Raw genomic sequence first — 17,247 nt, 5'->3', positions numbered from 1 at the left:
TTAAATCCAGCATTGACAGATCAGTTACTCTGTGGAATTCTGAAAGAAAACATTAAAAAAATAAGACTCCACAAAGGGAGATTTAACATTTAAGAGAGTGTTTGAAATTACTATCTCCATGGAAACCACTGCTGGAAATTATATGCTGGAATCAGGAGTAAAAGCAAGTGTGAATACCCTAAACTTCTAATAACATACAATTGGATAATAACAGGTCAAAATGAACTGTGCTCTCATTGTACCAACTCAAGGTAGATTTAAAGGAGAAGCTTGTCTTCAGAAGTTGTAGGTGCTTCATCACTGGAGGTTTTTAAGAAAAGACTGGACAACCACCTATCTGAAATGGTATAGGGGTCTCCTGCTTTTTTTTCTTTTCCCTAATTTGATTTATATGCCGCCCTTCTCCGGAGACTCAGGGCGGCTTACAATGTGTTAAGCAATAGCCTTCATACTTTTGTATATTTATACAAAGTCAGCTTATTGCCCCCATAATCTGGGTCCTCATTTTACCTACCTTAGAAAGGATGGAAGGCTGAGTCAACCTTGAGCCTGCTTGAGCAGGAGACTACTGTAGAAGACCTCCGAGGTCCCTTCCAGCTCTATTCTGATTCTGACTGATTGAGAAAACTGCAAAATATACAATAAAGTTGGGCATACTGTTTAGGACCATATGCCAAGGATAAGCAATCAAGACGCTATGTGAAAAAGGAGAGAAGTAGTGCAGATCATAGATAGAGAATTTGTTAATAAAAGAGAAACAGAGATGGCTCAAGTAGAATATATATAGCATAAAGCTGCCTGGCTGCCTAGATATCTAGTGTTCTTTAGATGACTTTGTTGTCACCAAAGAAATTGATGAAGCACATCTGCAAACCTCAGGATAGTTTTGATGGGGCTCTTGGAGCTTTATGCAACAAAGCTGTGAAGAAGGCACAGAAGAGGCTGTACTTCCTGAGAATGCTCAGGAAGATAAATCTATCTCAGCACTTACTTCTATCCTACTTTTGCACCACCATTGAGAGTGTCCTGACATAAGGCATTCTTGCATGGTATGGGAGCAGCTCTGTAGCAGACAAAAAAGCTCTATAGAGAATCGTTAAAGCTGCCCAGAATATCATCGGACTCCAGCTACCAGCCCTGGACGACGTCTTCGAATCTCGCTGTTTGAGGAAGTTGCATAATATTCTCAGAGACTCTTCCCATCCTGCTTACAATCTTTTTGGACTGTTGCCTTCTGGCAGAAGATACAGAACAATTAAAACTCGGACCACATGTCTTCTGAATAGTTTTTATCCCAGAGCTATAATTGCACTCAACAATGAACTAAAGGGCCATTACTTGGTCTGTTGTGTGGATGTTTGGGCGGTTTAGGGGTGGGGAATTTGTGGTGGGTGGGCATGTGTTTGGGGATTGTTATGTGTGTTGGACCTGGTCTTTGGGTGTTAAGTGAATTTTGTTGTTTGGGTATACTGTGTATACACATACAATGACAGTAAGGTGGTTATTATTATTATTATTATTATTATTATTATTATTATTATTATTATTATTATTATGTATTATGATCATATCATTGAATCACAAAGTCTGTATATATGTATACTTGTAGAGGAAAATTGAAAGCCCAAAGCCACAAGATGTTCCATAGCTACTGTTTTACGATCAATCAATAAACAGATTGCTGTCAAATTTAGCTACTATGCTGTGCCTCTTGAACACTTTACTACAAGCATGGTGATGAAGAAAATTGTAAGTGGGCTTTGACCAAAACAAATCAAATAGTGACAACAGACATGTTGCACACTCAACACAACCTGCACTTATCAAGGAACGTGCTTTGTAATTCTTCAAAACTGTATATGCAGTTAGTACTATTACCTTACACATTAATGAACGATAGCAAGAGGTTTTGTAGCAAGCTTATTATGAATAAATCAGATAGGAAAGTGCTTGGCTTGGTTTGAGGAGTGAAATGTTTCAATCATGAAAGGGAGTTTCAAGTTACTAATCCTTGTTTCAATCAAGTTTTAAGTTACTTAATCATTAATTACCTAATTACCTAAAGAGACTCTGCTTGAATGCGACATTGGACAAACTTTCTTAGAGAGCGCAGTACAAATTCAAAAGGACACCTAATTACTCAAATGCATATGGATTGTCTAATTTATCTCTGCTGGGTAAATAGACTGAAACATCCCTATAGGATGAGAATTCCTTTGAATTATTTTCTCTCAAAGGGATTGAGAGTCTTTTAATTGCAATAGATATTAAAAAAGAAACTAGGAGAGATCCTATGCCATCTCAGATCTACACAGAATGGCTACAATATGCAGCAGCAATCTAAGTTTCTGAAGTTTTATTGCAGTGAATTTGCACTCTACAGTAATCGTACTATGTATTATGTGGTTTCTATGACCAGTTTAGTTGACTTTGTAACATGTTATATTTTGGTTTAGAAATTCTATTTGATTATATGTTTGTACTTGTATTTTACTTTTATCTTGTTTACAGGTTCTTTGGAATAAAAGGCAGCCTAAAATGTTCATAACAATCAATCAGTCAATTGACATATTCAGTATCTTAGTTTTGGAATACAGTAAAGACTTTGAGAATGCTCATTTCATGGCTGGGGGATGTATGGAAACCACTCTTGAATTCTTAAGCAACAATACCGAAGTGCCATTTTATTTTATTAAAAAATAAAAAAAATCCCTAAAGAAATCGACAAATAGTCCTGATAGATTTTTTTATTAGCTTTCTTACATTAACTCAAGAATAATATACCTATTTAGACATTTCTTCACCAGTAATGTCTGACAATGCAATCCTATGCACACTTTCCCTACAGCAAACTTAATTTAATGATACCTTAATAGGATTTATTTCTTATAAAGCTCCATGTAATTTTCCTAATACATGTTTTAAAAACTCATATTAAGTTAGAGCTGACTTTTACATAAGCACCAGATATTGAAAGACATAATTAAGCAGCAAACAGAAAATAAGTGAAATGTTTTGACTAGCTGCTTTACTGTGGTGATTAGCTTTTCTGAACACTAATAGCTTTTACTTATTCACGTATAATTTTACCTGCTTTTTAAAAAGGAAATCTCACTAATCTCACTAACAGAAATCTGTAGAATCAAGTCACCTTTGTTTAAAGACTGTACAGGTAGTCCTCGACTTATGATGACAATTGAGCCCAAAATTTTTGTTGCTAAGTGAGACATTTGTTATGTGAGTTTTGTTCCATTTTATGACCTCTCTTGCCACATTTGTTAAGTAAATCACTGCAGTTAAGTTAGTAGCACGGTTGTTAAGTAAATCTGGCTTCCCCATTGACTTTGCTTACCAGAAGGTCGCAAAAGATGATTATGTGATCCCAGGACATTGCAATAATCATAAATATGAGTCAATTGGCAAGCGTCCGAATTTTGATTACATGACCATAGGGATCCTGCAGCGGTCATAAGTGTGAAAAATTGTCATAATTCACTTTTTTTCCATGCCGTTGTAACTTTGAACAGTCATTAAATGAATTGTTGTAAGTCGAGGACTACCTGTATATTGTATTTATTTCAATAAATCATATTTTTTTCATGGACATAATACAACAGTCCTCTACTGCAATAAAAATTAAATAAATATAAAATTAAAAATGTGTTCAGTTAATATTAGAGAAGCAGAAGTTAACCATGTCTCTGTGTGATTTCTTGGTCCAAAACTCTGGTTAATATTAATGAAATCTTGTAATGCTTCTGAAGAGAATGATCATACATATTTGATACAGTTCTTCTTGGGTTAGAAATAAGGCAGTCAAAGGTGCCCATTCGTAATGAATTACATTTCTAATGGAGGTTATATCTAAAAAGATATGTGAGTGTAAAGCTTTACATGCATACATTTTGTGATGAGCAATTTTTGCTACCCAGTACAACTGGATGCTGGTTTATTGACCTTCCAAAGTCCTTGGGTTGTAGGTAAATTAATCCATAAATATTCAACCACATCATTAATGTATGTATCAATGACTGTACTTTTAAAGGAGAATATTGGTAGTTCAGGATTGAAATAAGGGTCCTTAGTGCACTCTGAGCTCGGTTGTTTTCTTGCAGGTGTTTCATTAGCTACAATTGATGATGTTACCTAGGTTGAGTAATGAAACATCTGCAAGAAAACAATTGAGCTCAGACAGCACCAAGGACCCCTCATGAAATTTTAAAACATATCTAAAGACTGATAATAAGTAGGTGTATTACATTTTAGCTGTAATTTCAACTTTGTTAAGTATTATATACGTTCTAAATAGCAAATAGTAGGGACACGGTGACTCAGTGGCTAAGACGCTGAGCTTGTTGATTGAAAGGTCGTCAGTTCAGTGGTTCGAATCCCTAGTGCCGCATAATGGAGTGTGCTCCAGTTACTTGTCCCAGCTTCTGCCAACCTAGCAGTTTGAAAGCACGTAAAAAATGCAAGTAGAAAAATAGGGACCACCTTTGGTGGGAAGGTAATAGCGTTCCATGTGCCTTTGGTGTTTAGTCATGCCAACCACATGACCATGGAGACGACTTCGGACAGTGCTGGCTCTTTGGCTTTGAAATGGAGGTGAGCACCGCCCCCTAGAGTCAGGAACGACTAGCACATATGTGCAAGGGGAACCTTTACCTTTACCTTTAAATAGAAAATGTCCGAAGTCTCAGAAACTCTTCCAGTTACAGTGGAAAATAATTAAAAACCAGCAGAGCTCACTCAGCCTCTCAGTTCAAATGCTTTTGAGGGAGGGGGCGACAGCAAGATCTTTTAAGACTTATGAAAGACTTATAGGGTTGGGACCATTCAGATCTCTGAAGGACTCTGACAGTTCTTCAGAGTACAGAAGGCACAATTTCTGCATCCAGAGGTTGCTATTCTTCAGGGGCCAATGTTGCATTAGTTCTGAGGGGTCAAGTAGAATCAATCCAATTATTTCTGGAGATTGTCTGTCTCACAAATAACCTGGCCCTATACCATGTAAGGCTTTATACTTATAAACAGGACCTTGATTTGCACTGGAAGTCCATTGGAAACCACATGGTAACTGTGCCTTGGTAGTACAGTGGTCTAAAGCACCCTGTTATTAAGACCAGCTGCCTGCAATTACTGCAGGTTCGAATCTCGCCAGCTCAAGGTTGACTCAGCCTTCCATCCTTTCTAAGGTAGGTAAATTGAGGACCCAGTTGTGGGGGCAATAAGCTGATTTTGTATAAATATACAAAAGGATGAAGGCTATTGCTTAACGCACTATAAGCCGCCCTGAGTCTCCGGAGAAGGGCGGCATATAAATCAAATTAAAAAAAAAAAACTGGAAGAAAGCCATGTGATCCTTGGGAAAACTCTTCAAACGGATTCTTTAAAGAATGACAGTTAGCTAATAAGTTTGAAGCCATTTTCACTTGCAGCCTTGCTCAGTTTTAGGAGTCAAACCAACAGCCAAAACTTTATAGTGGGAGTCATTGTTTGAACGGCTTCTGGCATCCCTGGATTTTTGCTGGACTGGTAGTTGCAGCACCGTCTTTTCATTCTTTACATTGGTGGCCCTGAAATGCAGCAGGCAAGAGATGAGATGCTTGTTCTTTTATGTCCGTGGCAGTGCGGGAAATTAAGAAATCTGATTTACACCTATCTTTGCTCTTCAAAAGGATCACGGTTGCCTTGAAACTTTGCTTCTAGTTAACTTCTAGGTTTTTTTGTCAGGGTGGGGAAAAAAAAGGCCTTGTAGAATTAGAGCCCTTATACTTATGGGAGAGAAGTATTTATCACTTCTGATGGATATCTACGATCACTTGAAAAGCACACTCACTGCCAGCAACATAATGAGAGGCCTTTGTAGCGTAACAAAAGCCAGCATCATTCAATTTCCTCCAGTTGCATGCAGCTCCTGGCTTTTGATGTCTGTAGACCTGCCTTTAATCTCTACGCAGGTACCTTTACCAACAGTTTAGATGAACGTAAATTGAAAGAGGAAAGATAGAACTCAGTACAGGGAGGAAATACATTTTGTCCATGATTTAGAAGTTCTCTGGAGCTCCAAAGCATTAACAGGTTGTTTTACATGGAAGAACAGACTAGGGCAGTGCTTATCCCATTAATGGGAAGTACGAAGAAAGAATTACAACATGGGAGAAATATCTGATCTCTTTCAGTATGTTGCGTAAGGAAATCCCCTTCAGTTATTACAACGTGTGTATACCAAGTAAGCTGATATCTTAAGCAGCAATTGATAAGCATTTGCAGGCTAAGCAGTTCTGAAAAATCAGTGTTTTGCGGAGGAAGGATACTCAATAAGTATTTCAGTAGTAAATGCATTTTATAGGATAAATGAATTATGTGAGACATATCAGAAGTTTTTTTTTTAACCACTTGATCTGTGACTGTTATGTTCATCTCAAAATTCCCTAGGAATTCTGGATGATATGGACGATATGATTTCTAAGAGCTTGCAAGGAAGGATTAGGTTAAGAAATTGATAGTATGCTTTGAAGATAGATCTGAATTCAGGTCTCTGGATGCTGTTTGAATGTTTTGCCCACGACACTAAACTCAGGGTAAGAAAAGTAATGCTGGAACTGTGTGCTAGTCATATAGTGAGAAAGTTTATTCTGGGCATAGTATGCGCACCTGAAGAGAGAAGAGGTAGGGAAGGGATAAGAGAAGGCTTCGTATGGTCGCTCTTAATGTGTCCTCCAAAGCTTTCCTTTGTGACATCTTAATATCTTTTATCTATAACCTTTGGCATTCGGTGACATTGAATTTTAGTATTTCATATACAATTTTGAAAACTGACAGTTTCAGTGAGATCTCATTGAGTCCATGCTGATTGTTAGAAGTCTGGCAGTGTTTGATAGAGAACAGTTTTGGCCACTTGATGTGATACATATCTGACAGGATACTTTAGTATATTGGATAACTGAGTTCTGGTGTTTGGCTCTATGAATATTTGCTGTTCTATAAATATTTAATGCACTAGATGCTTCTCTCCAGCATCTCAGAGTAGATCTTTGAAATAGTCAATATAGTAGATGGCAGTATATAATTTCTAAACAGAGGAGTCACAGATGAAATCTGACTCAAAATCACTCTGAATCCCAGTTCGTATGTCTCCTATGTACGAGGGCGGTAGAAATACACACTGAACTGGGGATATCCTCCTATTTGTCAACTTACATATTCCATATTAATTCAAAGCTGGAATTTACTCAGCCTTGGCAGTAGGAAAGTGTGCATCTCTGATGTTCATACTGAACATTTAAAAATGTTTAATGTAGGGCAGGATCCACTCTGATTTACTTGAAATAAAGTGCTTTCACTCTTCATCAAGTGGTAAAGCAGGGTTTCATCTCTACTTTCTCAGCTGCTGAAGCCTGTGTGAAATCATAGCCTCCTTGTAATACAGGTAGTCCTTGACTTGTGACCATTTGTTTAGTGACCGTTTGAAGTTACAACAGTGCTGAATAAAGTGACTCATGACCAGTCTTCATACTTACAACTGTGACAGTGTCTCTGTGGTCACATGATCAAAATTCAGGCACTTGGCAACTGGCATGCAGTTACCATGGTTGCAGCATCCCATGGTCACATGATGACCATGCGTGAGTTTCCCAGAAGGCTTCTGACAAGCCAAAATCAACTAGGGAAGCCAAATTTGCTTAACTGCTGTGGCAAAAAAGACTGTCAAACCAGGTGTATTTCATTAACCATTGCATCACTTAGTGACTGAAGTTCTGGTCCCAATTGAGGTAATACAGTAAGTCGAGGACTAACTGTAAACCAGTGGAGATCTGTATCAATGATCTGCAATTCCTCACTAAAGAAGAGCATTTGGTAACTGTATAATTCTGGCCCAAAGGAGCTGTGCAGTGTGGTCCCTTTATGATAGACTGATATGGTAGATGGCTGAGGAGGGCTGCTGGGGTCATTCTCTACACCAAGGGCCAGATCATGGGGAAAGCATAGTCCAATTCTGTTCTGGTGTGTGTAATGTGAGAATGACCTTGGGAAACCGGGGAAAGAGCTACAATCTAGTCAACAATCTGATAAAAGATAGTTGAGTCTGAAAGAGGAGGTGTGGAGAGTTTTAGAAGGACTTTCTTTCATTTTTAGTAAAATAAAAATATAGGACGAGTGTCGTTTCAAATTGCAAGATTCTGTTAAAGTAACCTTACAATAAATATAGAATTAGTATTCATTGTTATGCTTCTTGCCTGGACCAACTTGAAGGGCAAACACCAATCTTCCTACAAAAGACTAGAGCTCTTGATAGATTGTAAGTACGGGCAATATTGGCTGTAAAAATAACTCACCTATAAATTTTGCTCCTTGCTTACTAAACACTAATTGCATTTGACAAGCGAGATCCTTTAATTGAAGCAGGAGTATGCATACCGCGCTGAGAACAGATGCGCCTCTTGCCTAGCATCCCATGTCATACTTTTTTCTGGACCGCCGTTGGGAACTTCGTGAATGAAAGGTGCAGTTTTATTTCTTAGCACAATTGCTTGAAGTGCAAGACTAGTTCCATGCAACTCAAACTGCGTCTGGGCCAGAGATGTTTGAAATAACAGAATATTGTTGAGTTGCCACAGGTCATAGTTCCTTAGAGAGAAATGTCCTGTAATTTCATTAGGTTCCACTTCTATTTCTTTCCATTGGTGCTGCATCTGCCAAGATATTCTAACATTGAGGCATCTACAGGGAGGATGCAAAAAGTCAAGAAGATGAGTGCAACCCCACAGTTGAATCCCTTCTCCTTTTTAAGTAAGTAACATACAAACAACTTGTAAAAAAGGAGATGGAGCTTTGATTGCACGGCTGCCATTTTGATTTTCTTCAAATCCCCTGAAGGTAGCACTGTCCAACATTATGCAATATTCACATATTTAACTTGCCATCCAGCCAACTCACAAAACCTCTCTGTACTTAACCATGACCCTATGAAAATATGAAACAACACATTTAAAATCAATACATTAAAAACAGCTCAAATAGCAATTTGAACAAACATATGGGCACAGAACACAGAATAATGAGTTGGAAGGGACCTTGGAGGTCTTCTAGTCCAACCCCTGCAGGAGAGCCTGGCCTATACCATTTCAGACAAATGACTGTCCAGTCTCTTAAAAACCTCCAGTGATGGAGCAGTCACAACTTTTTAAGGCAAGCAATTCCACTGGTTAATTGTTCTCACTCTCAGAAAGTTTCTCCTTAATTCCAAGTTGCTTCTCTCCTTGGTTAGTTTCCATCCATTGTTTCTTGTCTTACCTTCTGGTGCTTTGGAAAATAGGTTGACCCCCTCTTTTTTGTAGCAGCCCCTCAAATATTGGAACACTGTCATCTGTTCTGTATTACTGTACAAACTTTCTTCCTTACTTCTTTTTCCAGTTAAATAAATAGCTAGGAATGTTTTCAGGATGACATTGAACTGGTCTATTAATTTCATCTTGGTTATTACTTATAACTTTGCTCAAATATCCTTCCAGTCAGGCCTTGTCCATGGCCAGTACTTGGTTGAGTGCTCCTTAGATCCACACTGAACCTACTTGGGATCATGATTCTTTAGATAATCCCCTGACTGGCAACCAAATGATCAAGGCTCTCCATCGCTTCAAAATCTTCATTGTCAATTCTGTGGTCTTGATCTTAGTCTTCTTGTATTTAATCTGAGTCCCATTTTTTTTCACTGTACTCCTTGACTTCCATTCCTAGAACTAGCAGATCATTTGTATTTTCAGCCATCGTCTTGCATGTTACTCTAGTTAAAATTCTCCCATTATCCAACGCTTGATAGTCTTTGGCATTTCACCCTCCTTCTGCCCTTCAGCCCCTCTTCAATCCATTGACAAGGAAAATACCCTTATTCAGCCTGGCTTCAGGGCATATTGTACTGACATTTATTCGGGCGGTGGGTGGGTGGGTGGGAAAGGTTCAGTAAGCAATATCCCCTGCATATGTAACAGGGACATGCTTGTGTTTAATCCGGCCAAACTGCTGCTGTCGTGTTTAGTTTTGCCGTGTGATGCAAATTAAGGACATTAAGGCAGGGCACCAATTGAGCATGTACTGTAACAGGAAGGAGTCACAGCCAAGAAAGCCTCAAGGAGACAATTATCTGAGACAGTCTTTTAAAAGGAGCGTTTGCTGTGAAAACAAATCCTTTAATGCTGTAGCCTAGAAGGTAGAATATAGATGGTGAGCTTAAGAAAGAGAGAGAGAGATTTTAATGCTTTACCACACGGGCTCTTTCAGAAAAGAATGATTCTGTCAGTGGACAGGGAGCTGTGCAGGTTAATTCTTACGTGCATATCACTTGATTTGTAAGCTTTGGCTGCTTTCTAGCTGAATGAATTTTGAATTCTGAATGAATTTTGAATTCATCAAAACAGATTCGCCTTCTGCATTTGACAGTTGCACAGACAGTAATTGAACATGGTGGGTGGGTGGGAATGAGAAAGTGAAATTTTAAGAGGTTTTTTTTTTTGGGGGGGTCATATCTTTGTAGTACTTCTGATACCACTGACTCTGGATAATTGCAACCATGATTTCATTCAGGCATGTGAAGTCTCTTTGTGCAAGCTAGAAGAGCCGTGAGAGGTTCTGCCATGCCTCGATCTTTCTCCTAATATAGTTGGAATAAGCACACTCTTGCCTTAAACCCTCTCTATAAGCCACCTTTTCTGTCTGAAGAATTTACACAACACACTTCTCCTATCACCTGTCAATCAGTCTGGATGTAACTTCAGAGATGTTGTAGCATGGACTGTTCCTCCTGTACGTTTAACAATGTAAGTTGGGCTCTGAGCATGCTTGCATCAACTCTTCTGTTGGCTGTGTGATGGTGTTTTCTGATTATCCGCTAACATTCCCAAATTGGCATGCACTGGGACCCATTTTGAAATGTGTAATCCAGCAGGGCTATAAAAACTTCTCAACTTCAAAATGAGAGTGCTCTTCATGGTTTCACCCTGGGCCATGCATAAAATATACAGTCAATACAATGTAAGTATAACAAATGTGGCAAATACTTATTTCAATGGTTTGTCTGTGTGAAATCACTAGGCAGGAAGCACCATGTATTTCCTTGCCAAATCTATCACACTGTATCCAAAAACAGCTAAATATCAAAGTGATCAATTCAATGAATTGTGGGAAAAAATAACAAGAAATAGACACAATAGCATCTTATCAGTAAAGTGTGTTCCGGTATGAAGCGGTATGCCTACATATGCATGTATGCATGTGTGCACACATACATAAATATGTATGTATACATATGGTATATAATACCATATAATTTGTTAATTTTATTATAACATACAGATAAATTCTGTAAACATAATTTAAGACGGGTTACAAGATATCTGAAGAGGTAATGGACAACTGAAAAGGAAGGCATACTAACTAACTTTCTTGGCATCTATGACAAAAATCAGTAAAAGAAAAGAAAAAAAAGGTACTTAGGTCTACATGTACTGTATGTGATTTTACTTTTTTTCACATCAGAAAGATTGGCTTTTTAATCACAGTATTTTGGTTGGTTCATCTTTTCTTTGAGTTCTTTAGATTAGCTTGTCAATCAGCAATTGAGCCTTTGTTCCTCTTGAGTTTTTGCAGCATCCTTTCTGTTCTACAGGAAACAAATTATTTCTTTCCAGGTATCCATAGATTAGGTTTGCAATGATATCAGTAAGAAGCTTGTATGTTGTTGGCAAACAAGTGATTGGCCTATAGTTTCCAGGGTCCTTTCCTTTTTCTTTATCTTTTTGGATCAAAAATGTCTTTCCAGTTGTCATCCATTCATCATTTTCAGGTTTTTTTAGGATCTGGTTCATCTGGGTTGCCAATCTTTTGTGCACACTTGTAAGTGCCTTTAACCAGAAGCCATGCAGCTCATCCGGTCCAGGTGCACTCCAATTCTTCACTTTTCTTGACTGTCTTTGCACCATTGCTCTTGTTATTTTCACGTCTTCCATTTTATGCACTTTAATAGAGTCTTCAGCCTGTTTGATCCATTTTGCATTTCTGTTGTGCTTCTTGTTGTTTTCCCACAAATTCTTCCAGAATTTCAGAGCTTTCTCTTTATCAGGCTTTTCATTTGTTGTTACTCCATCTCCATTTTCTAAGCTCTTATAAAACTGGTACTGATTTGCTCTGAACTGTGAGTTTTCCTTGCTTTTAATCTTTTCAGCGATGGTAACAACCCTCTGCTTCAGCTCTTCAATTACTACCGCAATCGCCTTATTCCTCAGATCATATCTTGCTTCCAGGCTGCTTTTGACCAGCTTGTTCTTTAGCTGACTTGCCTTAGGTTCTTCAAGTTGCTCAAATCTCCACGTACTTTTTTGATCTTCAATTCTAACCGAATTTTCCACTTAGGCTTCCTCTCTTGCCTCTTTGGTTCTTTTGTATTTTCAACCCCAATTCTTTGGTGGTTATGATGGCTGCTGCATACATCAGTTGGTTTGTTTTGGCTAATGTAGTAGTTCGAATAGTTTGCACAGCCTCATTGACCTTTTTTAGTACATTTCTCAATTCTTTCCGGTTCACTTGGTTCAGCTTTGGCAAACGTGTTCTTTCAGCATCTTCCATTTGATGCTTTATTTTTCCAGCTAATTGAGCACTATCTGTTGGTGTTTGTTCTTTAGTGCTTCCTTGTTCTTTATCTTCATCCATTTCAGTATCCTCTTCTTCCCTTTCTTCCTCAATTTGCTTTTGAGTCTGCAAATCATTCTTGATGTTACTCTTCTTTGTTGATGTACTCAGACCATTAATTGCTTTCTCTTCTATTGCTATTAATTCTTCTGTAGTGAAAAATTTGTGGTTTAGGATTACACGTCGTTGGTCCATCAACCTTTGTTCACTGGTGTCACAGTCCATATGGTTCATCTTCCAAAACTGATACATTTGTATCTGTTGTTGTTGTTGTTGTTGTTGTTGTTGTCATTATTATTATTATTATTATTATTATTATTATTATTATTATTATACATTTATTCATTAAACATGAAACTCAGTCAACTGAACATTTAAAAATGTATCACAAATATTATTGACTGGCACTGATGGTTGATACGGGTTGCTGCCAGCATCCTAGGTATCGACCAAGTATCATCCGCTCCTTCTCCTTCTCCTTCTCCTTCTCCTTCTCCTTCTCCTTCTCCTTCTCCTTCTCCTTCTCCTTCTCCTTCTTCTTCTTCTTCTTCTTCTTCTTCTTATTATTATTATTATTATTATACATTTATTCATTAAACATGAAACTCAGTCAACTGAACATTTAAAAATGTATCACAAATATTATTGACTGGCACTGATGGTTGATACGGGTTGCTGCCAGCATCCTAGGTATCGACCAAGTATCATCCGCTCCTTCTCCTTCTCCTTCTCCTTCTCCTTCTCCTTCTCCTTCTCCTTCTCCTTCTCCTTCTCCTTCTCCTTCTCCTTCTCCTTCTCCTCCTCCTCCTCCTCCTCCTCCTCCTCCTCCTCCTCCTCCTCATTATTATTATTATTATTATTATTATTATTATTATTATTATTGACAAAAATACACAAAAGTGAAAACAGTACAAAAAAATAAACAAGATACTAAAAAGCCAAAGAGTATTTGATTTTAAGGCTGTGTCCTCTTTCTGCCTGATGTCTGGTAACCCTAAATGTAAGTGGATGTGGTTAGCAATGCCCTCTGGCTTCAAAATGGTGCTCACAATTAGCCAGTCAAAGTTCCATCCTTTTCTATAAGTGTGCAGATACCATTGTGCAGAATGCCTACATTATTTAAGGGGCCTTATATCCTTGTATCAAATTCTTTGGCCACCTAATGAGAAGGAAGGACTCACTGGAGAAGACCCTAATGATGGGAACGATTGAGGGCAAAAGAAGAAGGGGACAACAGAGAATAAGGTGGCTGGATAGAGTCACTGAAGCAATCGCTGTGTGCTTAAATGGACTTCAGAGGATGGTAGAGGACAGGAAGGCTTGGAGGAAAATTGTCCATGGGGTCATGATGGATTGGATATGACTTCATGACTAACAACAATAAAATATCCTTGTAATTGCATTTAGGGTTGCAACATTAAAATTCAATCCTCAGAATACTTACCTGAGAGTAAATCTTGCTCATCCTGAATTAGCATCCATAGAGTTACTCTGTGAGGTTCTAAATCTATGAACAATTATTTAGAAATAAATTTCGTTAACTAGCATGGGGCTGAGTAAATAGGATCTGTAAAGCTGCAATTCTGTATAAATAGATCCATTTAAAGATAGCTAAATATATTTTGACCATTCTGCTGCTTCTGGTCATGCAACAAAATAATCAAGCAAGCAAATTTCCGTTAACCATGACTTGTTTGTTCAGTTAGATTAACATTTCAAAATCAATAATTTCTTGTGCAATTATTTTCCACCCAACCTTATCTAATATGACTGAGTATAACAGGGTGCAATAAACTCTATGAATTAAAAAAAAAACCCACACCACAATCTGGACTGGACTATTGCTTTTTAGTACAGTAAATCCAAATCTAACTGCTAATATTTTCTCTATTTTGTGTTGCTTCCTTAATCAGGATCTACATCCCTAAACTGCAAAATCCAGATTCCTAGTGATTGGCATCATACAATTAGTTTGCACCATCTTGTTGCTGCACTCTAATAGACACCCACAACTTTTGGAGATAACCAGTTCCACTGGTTAATTGTTCTAACTGTCAGGAAATTTCTCCTTAGTTCTGGGTTGCTCTATCTTTATTCAGTTTCCATCCATTGCTTCTTGTCCTGCCCTCAGGTGCTTTGGAAAATAGGTTGATGCCCTCATCTTTGTGGCAACCCCTCAAATATTGGAATTCTGCTATCATGTCACCCCTAGTCCTTTTTTCCATTAAATTAGACATACTCAATTCCTGCAACTTCATATGTTTTAGCTTCCAGCCCCCTAATCATCTTTGTTGCTCTTCTTTGCACTCTTTCTAGAGTTTTAACGTGTTTTTTATTTTGTGGTGATCAAAACTGGATGCAATATTCCAAGTGTGGTCTTACTAAGGCTCTGTAAAGCAATACTAAAACTTCACATGATCTTGATTCTGTTCCTCTGTTAATGCAACCCCTGTTGGTGGTATAGGAGATATCTGGCTCAATAATATTAATTGCAAGAGGGACTTTGGATCCTAGTAGACAATCACTTAAATGTGAGCCAGCAGTGTGCTGTAGTCTCCAAAAAAAGCCAATGCAACTTAGCAGTTACTACTATTTATTCAGGTACCATCTATACCAGTGGTGGCAAACCTTTTACTCACTGAGTGCTGAACAGGTATGAGCTTCATGTGCTTCTCACATGTGCATGCTATCTGCGCTAATGTGCGGCTCCTACCCCATTTGCTGCACGTGCAACCACACCATCTGCACATGCGTGCAACTTTTGCACGGCTCCTCCCCATGCGCTGCACGTACAACCACACCATCTGTGCATGCATGCAGGTTTCGTGCGGCTCCCCCTGTGCACTGTGTGTGCAATCACACCATCTGCGCATGCGTCTGGTTTTCGTGCACGCAATGCACGCATGTGAACACTGTCTATGCATGTGCGTGCTGCACACAAGTACTCTTGTGCACATGCGCAAACATGCACACATGCGCAGGAGAGTGCCAAAGACCAGCTGGGTCCCTTGAATTGCACGCATGTGCACTGGAGGCCCAAAAACCAGCTGGGGTGTGCGTGCATGCACAGTTGCAGGTAAGTTGGGTGACAGCTTACATGCCCGGAAAGATGGCTCTGTGTGCCATCTCGGGCACGCGTGCCATAGGTTCTCCATCACGGACCTATACTATACCTGTACATTTGTTTTGTCTTGCCTAAGTGTAAAACCTTACTTTTCTCATCATTGAATTTCATTTTGTTAGATAGGGCCCAGTGTTCAAGTCTGTTGAGATCCCTCTGGACCTTGGACCTATCTTCTGGGGTGTTGGCCATTCCTGCCAGCTTGATGTGGTCTGTTAATTTGATGAGTTCCTTTTCTATCCCCTCGTCTAAGTCACTGATGAAGATATTAAAGAGTACTGGGCCTAAAACAGAACCTTTGGATGCCCCATTGCTTCCTTCCTTCCTTCCATGCAGATGGAGGGAAGTAAACAGTAAAACAAAAACTTTAAACATGGGCTTTGAGTAGGCAAAGCAATACAGAGAGGGGATATTAACCACAATCCTTGCCGGGGATATTATTGAGTGTTTAGTTACCCTTATCAAAGTAACTGACATTCCTGTTTATTTTAGTGGGGGTAGCATATCTGCAGTTTTATTCCTTCGCAGACGTGTTTGCTCTGCCAAACTTAGATCAGGCTTGTATTGCCTACCCAAGTTTTTTTTGTGGGCTCAGGTTTAGGATTTATGTATGAAAGACGGAGGAAGGAAAAAATTACCTCAATTAGGTAATGAGTGGAATCCTTTGATTTAACTGTTTCTGAATCACCCAATTGTGTGGAAACAGGCGGTAATGTATTCCGCACGTGCAATTATTTTTGACACTTAATAGAAACAGCTTTATTTTATTTAAGTAGAAAACTCAGGTAGAATGACTTAGTCGGGGTTTTAAGAATTAAAAAGAAAACCCACAATGAACATATAAGCAATTAATCTACAGACCTTCCTTGAATAACGAATTTCACTGTAATTGCCCACTATCCGCTGTTGATTTGCAATGCAGACTAGGCAACCGTTTGGCTTCCCCATGAAAATTCAGAGTTGTCTTGTTCTAGTAAACAGATTGCTGTGATGATATACAGTGGTAGTTAAACTCTCTGCTTTGTTTACCAATTTTGTTTCATGCTTCATTTGCTGGCTCTCTCCAGCATCTCACAGCGTATGATGATGCAGGCTCAGTTGCACGCTTGGAAACAATCTCTTGGCCACTCTCCAAAAGCTGCATCCGTGTGCCAGAGACTCTTCCGTCTGTGCTTCCGAGCAAAGCCATTTACGTTGCTTTTGGCACCACTCTGATGTGCCACCATACCTCCCTGAGAATTTTTAAGAAGTTGGAGCAAAATGCTTGGAGAAATGCCTTGGGACAAAGTGCAGTCCTTCAGGTTTAGGCCATTTTTTTAAAAAAAATTGAGGAATTCAACTGATGGTTTTATGTTGTTAAGCCGCCCAGAGGTTGTTAGATATGAGATGGGTGACAATAAATTTCATCTTAAATAAATAAACAAACAAATAAAATAATGGTT

The sequence above is a fragment of the Pituophis catenifer genome, unplaced genomic scaffold (assembly GCF_029215685.1).
Source record: "Pituophis catenifer annectens isolate HBS135680 unplaced genomic scaffold, rPitCat1.0.hap2 SCAF_1, whole genome shotgun sequence".
In the NCBI taxonomy this organism is placed as follows: domain Eukaryota; kingdom Metazoa; phylum Chordata; class Lepidosauria; order Squamata; family Colubridae; genus Pituophis; species Pituophis catenifer.
Note: the sequence above shows the minus strand (reverse complement) of the source record.